This window comes from Aphanomyces invadans, assembly GCF_000520115.1.
Source record: "Aphanomyces invadans strain NJM9701 unplaced genomic scaffold supercont1.3, whole genome shotgun sequence".
Lineage (NCBI taxonomy): Eukaryota > Oomycota > Saprolegniomycetes > Saprolegniales > Verrucalvaceae > Aphanomyces > Aphanomyces invadans.
The window spans coordinates 2553397-2561184 of NW_008580148.1; positions in this window are offsets into that span (position 1 = coordinate 2553397).

Sequence of the window (7788 nt, forward strand, 5' to 3'; positions counted from 1 at the left end):
CATATATCAAGTACAAAAGCGACCGACGAGGATGTGACTCCTTCAAGGATCGTAAAGACATGACGGATGTGGAGTTTCTAGGAGCTCATAACTCAATCATAATCTCATTCTACAATATACATCGCCTCGCACAGTTCCTACCTACCCCGCTTCCTCCAGCGCCGAGCAGTTGCTACATTTGGTAGCACTTCTTGGTTAAAAAAAGTCTCAGGCTGCTCCGCTGCCTCCAGCGCCCAGCAGTTGCTACAGGAAATGCCGCAATTCCGAGCCCAAAGAGGTCGCGCCATCCCCGCGCCCGCATAGCGCATGGGGGCAGATGGGAGCGGGGTTCTGAGAAGAGGCAAGTACCATGGGCTGTGGAGGGGTGGGTTGCGGAAACAGAGCGATACGTTGCGCGCTCGTCTTGTTGACTTGGTTGGGTTTTTATGTGACACCTCCACTGCAAATTGCCGCATCATAATGATTGATGCTCTTGCTACCGCTGCTCGAGGTCGGAAGATAGTCGTGGATTTAAGGTCACGTTGTACAAGTCGCACGATTCCATGTGTCGATCTCGAACAAGCGATCCATCATCGATGTGCTCGATCGACATCAAGAAGTGGCGTGTACACGCGATTGACGTCAAGGACGGATTGCGATAGCTGTCCAAGGGCATGTTATCGACAGCTCTCGACCGCGGTGGCAGGTGCCTTTGATAGATTAGATGCGCTCGCCACAAGGACGACTCCTCGGACATGGACGTCTCGCGTTTTCGATCGCCGTCATTCGACTGTGCTTGAAATGTTACATGGGATCTTCGCCATGTCGAAACTGAACGCTGATGCACTACACTCTGCTCACAAAAGGCTTGGTTCTCCTAGGAAAAACCGAATGACGCGTCGATATGAGGGAATGCAGTAGGGAGGAAAGGAATTGACGGAAGGGCACCACCAGGAGTGGATTTTGGGGCGACGGCACCACGTCCCCCTGGATATGTATGGGATCTTGGTCTCACTTGATGAACTGTGCAAGTTGATGTGGCTCATCTGACCCCGGAGTATTGTTGAAAACGAAATGGACAACTCGAAGGCGGCCGGTTCTCAATCTCGAAAACGTGCAAGTCGTCCTCAACGGCCATGAACTCGCGCCCCTCGCCATCGAAAACGAGTGACCAATGTGTAGGACATGCATGCCACCCCGTCATAACCTTGACCATGTCCATCCATTTGCTTATGAGCTATTTCAATGATGATTTTCATCTGTCCCCTATGGAAGCGACACTGTCTACAATGGATCTAATACACCGTGGAGTTCGACTAGCTTTTGCATCTGACCGAGGAGCAATCAGCTGTAGGAGGACCCATCCGATCTTGTCCCCGACGCGCAGAGCCTAAGGCAACTTCTCATAGCTAAACAGTCTCGGAACCCCTGTCACAATGGTGAAATGAATCCACGACAAACGTCGGTCAGATTCGGACAGCAGGGCGCTTTCGGTCAGCCTTTTCGTGCGACAAAGTGCTCGAGCCATTCCAAGTAGTAACTGCAGGGACTCGGGCCATTCCGACCTCGGTGGCATCGGTCAACCTGTGTGCCCCGAGCACCGATACGCACTGTCGGACTCGGAACTTCACCACGTTGCCACAACGCCCAGTGTACCTTCGTCACTGCAAGCTGGGGGCGCAGACAGAATTTTGACATCCCATGCGCGCTTGCACAACTATACAGATTGACTTGGGCATAGTGCGGAGTGGTACACATGGGAAAATTGACGAGCAGCATGCCCAACGGTCCGCGAAAAACCAGTGGTGTTTTTGCATCGGAGAACAGGCTCGCCATGTTCATGCCAACCATCGTCCCATGGGAAGAAAAGACGTGTGCTGGTATACTTCGCTTGATTCGGGTTGCTTTGCCACAACGAGTGCAGCGAAGCATAATCTAGTACTGATTCTACTAGGACTGCAGTACGTGCAATTTGGTCATTGGTCGTGGGCAGTCAAAATCTTGCGATTTCGACCAATTACAGCGCTGTTCTTTCATAGCAGTAAGTAAACAGAATATATTCCAGCATAGTCCAAATGCATATGAAGAATACAGAATTCAAGATAAATTTCGAATACTACGAGGGGAAAATGCATTTGTGTCGTACCCTGCAGTCATTTCCATAGGCTCAGCATATAATGCCTTGCTGGTGAAGGTTAAGAACTGCCCATTTCAGTTTTGTGGTCGCCAAGTAGTGGACTCAAGTCAGATTTGAATCAGTCGGGTGTCTGGTGGGGTGGACAACACACCACGAAAGCTGAACCGCGGTAGGCCATTGATTGACACTTCGTGGTGACCACGATCATCCTCCTGGGCGAGGGTATTACCGCCCAAGTGATGAAGTGCGCCGATGTCGAGGACGTTTGGTCCAGAAGAGACTCTATCGGACACGTCGTGTCCTTGACATAACGTCAAGAACCTTCGCGCCAACCAACAAGAGGCTGCATCATGTCCATCGGGTCAGTCTGCTTTGCCTCCTCCGGCATTCGACGCACTCATTGCTGCAGTGCCCTCGCCTGAGGCTGAGTTCCTGGCGGAGCAAAGTTCTACTGTACTCGCTGCGGCTCGAGCAGAAGGTTCGCACCGTGCTCACCGACGTCCAGTGCTCGTGTGCTTTTGGTTTAAGCCTCACTCTCCAACTTGTTCGTCGAGTAGCGGTCACCACGAACCTCAACAAGCGTGCACAAGACATTATCCCCTGGCATCACTGCAAATGTTCTGCAGCGAGTAGCAAAAGCACTCATCGGTTGTGACCGTCTACACCACGTTTCACACCTTCAAGTTTGAGCGCAACACGTTTTGCTTGAGGTGAACATTGCGATGTTTGACAAGCTTCGACAAAGTGTCGAGAAGCTGGACGATGGTCGAACCCCCAGCGACTTCCACCTCTAATCTGTACTTTTGGTGGCCTTGCCTTTGTGCATCACGCCGAATCTTTATATGTGGTGCGAGCTCGTCAGAGCATCCTGTACGCAGATTTGTGAACACATTTGCGCAACACTGGTACGGTCTGAAGGTTCATTCACGACCCTTCACGGGTCCGATACAGCTTCTGACTCAACTAAAACGTCACACACCTAGGTGGGTGAAACCAGCCTCCACGGTACGACAGCGGGTACCGCGGCGCTCCACGAGAAGCCGAGAGTGCTGCTCGCGGAACATATAACTACTCTTGCGTTACAAGTTGCACAATCTATAACTGCACCAAACTGTCACGGGCGTTTCGCCAAATCGCTGTGAGCGGCGGCTTCCAGTGTTCCCACGAATGTTACACTATCCCTTCAGTCCAACCACTGTAGGGTGGTGGCGGGAGTCGACGCCAACAAGGCGGGAATGGCACCGGATATTCCAACTCTGCCAAACGTCGTGCAAACGAGCCGCACGCTCATGCCGCCAGTGGTTCCGGTGATGACATTTCCACTTCGACCCTCATCCTCGCGGTGACGGCGTCAGTTGTTTCACCACAACGCCGATTGCTATGGGGGCGCTGTCAACGCCCTCCAACAATATGGCGACCAGCCTTTGGGCTACATCTCTTCCGGATCAAACCATTGTTACCTCGGATACTCCAAACAACGTGACTGCAGGCACCCTCGCAATTTTTCCTCACCACCGCCTTCCATAGCGTCACCGCGGGTACGACGAGTATCGTGACTATTATTTACACGTCCATCATACTCACGCATCGGCGTCGACGCCTCGAGCGTATCCTTCACCGTCGCCTTCTCAGTTTAGACGTAGTGCTCTATTGGGGCCATTGTTGCCTCCACCCACACCATCCAGGTCGGCGTTATCGCCTCAATTTGCCGTCACTGATGTACACCAACACAATTTATTCTCGGGACTGACGGGCCAACCGTTCGATTACTACTCCTGCGAGTTGCCTTGTCCACACGCTCCATTTTTACCTCACTCTGTCTCGCTCGACAACTTGTCTCGGTCATTACTCTTCACCCATCCGCACTGGGTACATCACGCAGCCCAGTGATAATGACGTCGCAGAATGCGCAGCTCGCACGACTTGTGTTACGCAGGTGGTGATACCATTGCATTGCACCTTGAGTACTTGACTTCGTCACGCGGACGGTCGAAGTCGTGATTTCACTGACTGGGCGTGACAGCGGATCCAACGTGTATACTCGAGCCAACATCGATGGTGAGTTCACTGCCCCAAACGCGACATTTCCTGAGTATACACGTTGGATCCGCTATCACGCCCAGTCAGTGAAATCACGACTTCGACCGTCCTCGTGACGAAGTCACGTACTCAGGGTGCAATGCAATGGTATCACCACCTGCGTAACACAACTCATGAGAGCTGCGCGTTCTGCGGAGTCATTAAAAAAGTTATTTTCCAATTACACGGCAAACCGTCACCACTCATGCCTCGTGCGACAAGTGTTTAAAGTCGAAGGCAAAGTCGTTCCGTTCTCGAACAACATACTTCCCAAGACCCCACGACCCCTCAACAGGGCACACTCCGACGTGTTGAGACCTATCAATATCCCATCCAACACCGACAGTCGATACTTCGACGTTCATCGACGATTTTTCCCGACATACCGTGGTGTATGTTTTGCACAACCGTATTGATCTTTACGACTAGTACGTCGCTACCTGTCGAGACGCTCGAACGCGCTGACGTCCTGGAACTGTGCGAGCGAGCATTCACTTGATTCGAGGCCGCGTGCATGATGGGCATAATGGCTTTGTCGGCGGCGAGAAACAGTTGCACGGACCGAGATGGGATGTGCGGGTATTGAAGTAGACTTCTCAACTTGGTCCAGGAGGGGATGGTATATGGTGGTGACGTTTAGGATTTCTCCCAGTGCGGAAGACCTTAACGAATGATAAATGAGTAGTTTTAAGCGAAGTCTATTCTATTGTGAGAAGAACTGTTCCGGCGTGAAAAGATCCATTTCGTATTAGAACGTCCTCTTGAGATGTGATAGGCTTTTATTTTGCTCGTTCGGCTCGAACTCTCCCGATGAATCAGTTGCAGCATGTGACCTCTAGGCTTAAGAGTTTTAGCTTGGAGCAATCTATGCCTGCGCTTACTCCCATCGATTTCAATGTCAAACTTTCTGAATCAATATATCTTCAGAATGACGACGATGATACCTCGACGTACGTGAAGGACAAGCCGTATCGCTCGGTCGTCGGCAGCATCATGTACCTCATGCTTAGCATCAAAACCGACCTATCATACACTGTTCCGCAACGTAGTCAGTTACTCTGCAACCCTGGACCACCAGGCTTGCAGGCGGCCAAAGGTACACTCGGTTTCATCCCAGGCGCGATCGACTAAGGCCTCGTCCTTGGCGGAAACTGAGATGCCTCGAATACAGTGCGCGCCGAAAAGATAGACCACCTGGTCATTTCGGTCCAATCAGGCAGAGAGAAATCGTACTTCCTCACGATTTCCATCCAATCAAAATCCTTAAGCTTGACATGTACCACGAATTCCAGAAAATAGGCGCGAAAAAATGATAGGCCCTTCACCAATTCCGCCTAGAATGACGATGAATATCAATGCTTTTCATTTGAAAACTTGCAATAAACCCTTTTGGACTGCTCTTGAGCTGCCAAGACGGCGAAGACTCCCACTTAACGCCAAAAATCATGGGACTCGCGACCAAGCTCACAGAGGTCGAACAAGATCAAATTCTTGCATTTTATACTGCTGGATGGGCTCCTGGCGCTATTGAAGTCGAGATTGGTCGTTCCCGCTCCGTCGTTCGCAATTATCTTGCCAACACGAACAAGTATGGGACCGCAAAGTCCTCAGGTAGACCTAGCAAAATTTCACCCACGGCTAAACGACTGCTGTTTCGTGAAGCTGCCAAAGGCAAATTGTCATGCTGCAAGCTCAAAACCTCTCTGGACCTTCCCATATCACTAGGACGTGTCCAAGCACTCCTTCAAGGCCATCCAATGTTTCGGTTCAAGAAGCGCCTTGGACAGCCAACATTGATAAAACACCACCGTGAGGCAAGACTCCAGTTTGCTTCGCAAGCCATTACGAAGCATCAAGATTGGAATTCTATCATCTTTTCGGAAGAAGTACAATCTTGATGGTCCTGATGGCTGGCAGAGCTACTGGCGTCACTTGGAGCATGATGAGCAAGTCTTCTCGAGGCGCCAGTTTGGTGGTGGATCTGTCATGGTGTGGGGAGCCATGCCTGCAAAAGGTCTCTCCGAGTTGAAGATTTTAGAAGGCAAACAAAAGTGCTATGACTACACCGTGACACTCTCCGACTTCATGTTGCCCTTTGCACACGAGCATTACGGCCCAGACTTCACGTCCAGCAAGACAACGCTTCCACTCACTCTAGCCAGGAAACAAAGGAATGGTTTGAAGACAGCGATGTCAAAGTTATGGAGTGGCCAGCTCGTTCCCCTGACCGTAACCCTATCGAAAACCTTAGGGCCATTCTTGCTCGTCAAGTTTATGCTGACGGAAAGCAATTTTTGGATCGAAAGTCCCTTGTGGAAGCGATTCAGGATGCGTGGTCGAAAATTAGCCCCGACATTGTCACCAACCTCATTCAAAGTATGCCCAAGCGTTGCTTGGGTGTCATTGAGAAGAAAGGCAACAAGACTTAGTACTAAATCCAATGTACTGGTTTCGATAACATAAATAGAATCAAGTGGCCTATCTTTTCTTCACACCAAAAATCAATGAGATTTCCAGATTGTCATCACCACGTTCATACACTGGCTTTGCAGGAAACTTATTTGTCTTTGGTTTGTACTTCCCGTACGATACAACAATGATGTATCGTACGGTGAAAAGCACAGCAGTCATCTTGTGGACCACAAGACGACAGTGGCCAATCTTTTTGGCGTGCACTGTATGCCTCGTGTACGCATGGAAATGACTACTCGAACTGAGTTGACTCGCGCCAGTGCGTCGGCGGTTACGTCACGTACTTCTGCATCTCTGCAACATCCTGGGTTGCTAAGCGTCTATGCAGCGTCGTACTCTCGACAACCCAGGCAGAACACATGATTCTATGCACTGTTGCGCATGAATGCCTGTACAATAAATGTCTCGGAGGTGAACGGGGTCATCCTATCACCGCCTGCAATTTTACTCCTTGAAGACAGGTAAAATGTTTTGTACTCGTATAGGTACAACGCTTCAGATATTTTCGCACTGGAATGGTAGGTAAATTCATGAACATTACCCATTAAGTGATTCTCGACTTATTCCTATATATATGTGCAATACTATGCTGTTACTGTGCTGGATATCATACTTTTGGTATGTCTTTGATCCATTTTAGCTGACATAGCTCGAAGTGTAGTTCGATTGGTGAGTGGCACTTGCAATGGTTTCGCTGTGAAAGCAAGATTTTGTCCCACCTTACCCTCCTTCAGGCTGGATATGACCACTTCAAATAGTCGGCTACTTCATGGTCCTTGGCAATAGCCAGGGTACTTTGCGAGCAGTAACAGCGTGGCATTTGTACTGACTGGTTGAATATGGAAATTATGCGCCGATTTTTCGCGAGCAAGTACGTGCTGAAGATGCCTCAAGTCATCCAGTCCTTCTTACTTGCCTGATGTTGAAGTAGTGTAGTCCAAGTACAGTGAACCCCGGAAAAAGCCGACATGCTTTCATCCTGAAATACATGGAGGCGGAATATAATCGAATTTATTAAATTACGCGGCTTAGTTCAAGTTGATTGGCTATAATCAGGAGAATTTATGTGCACCAATCAGAAGCGCTACAAATTTAACTACACCTCAGTATGAGGGTCTGAC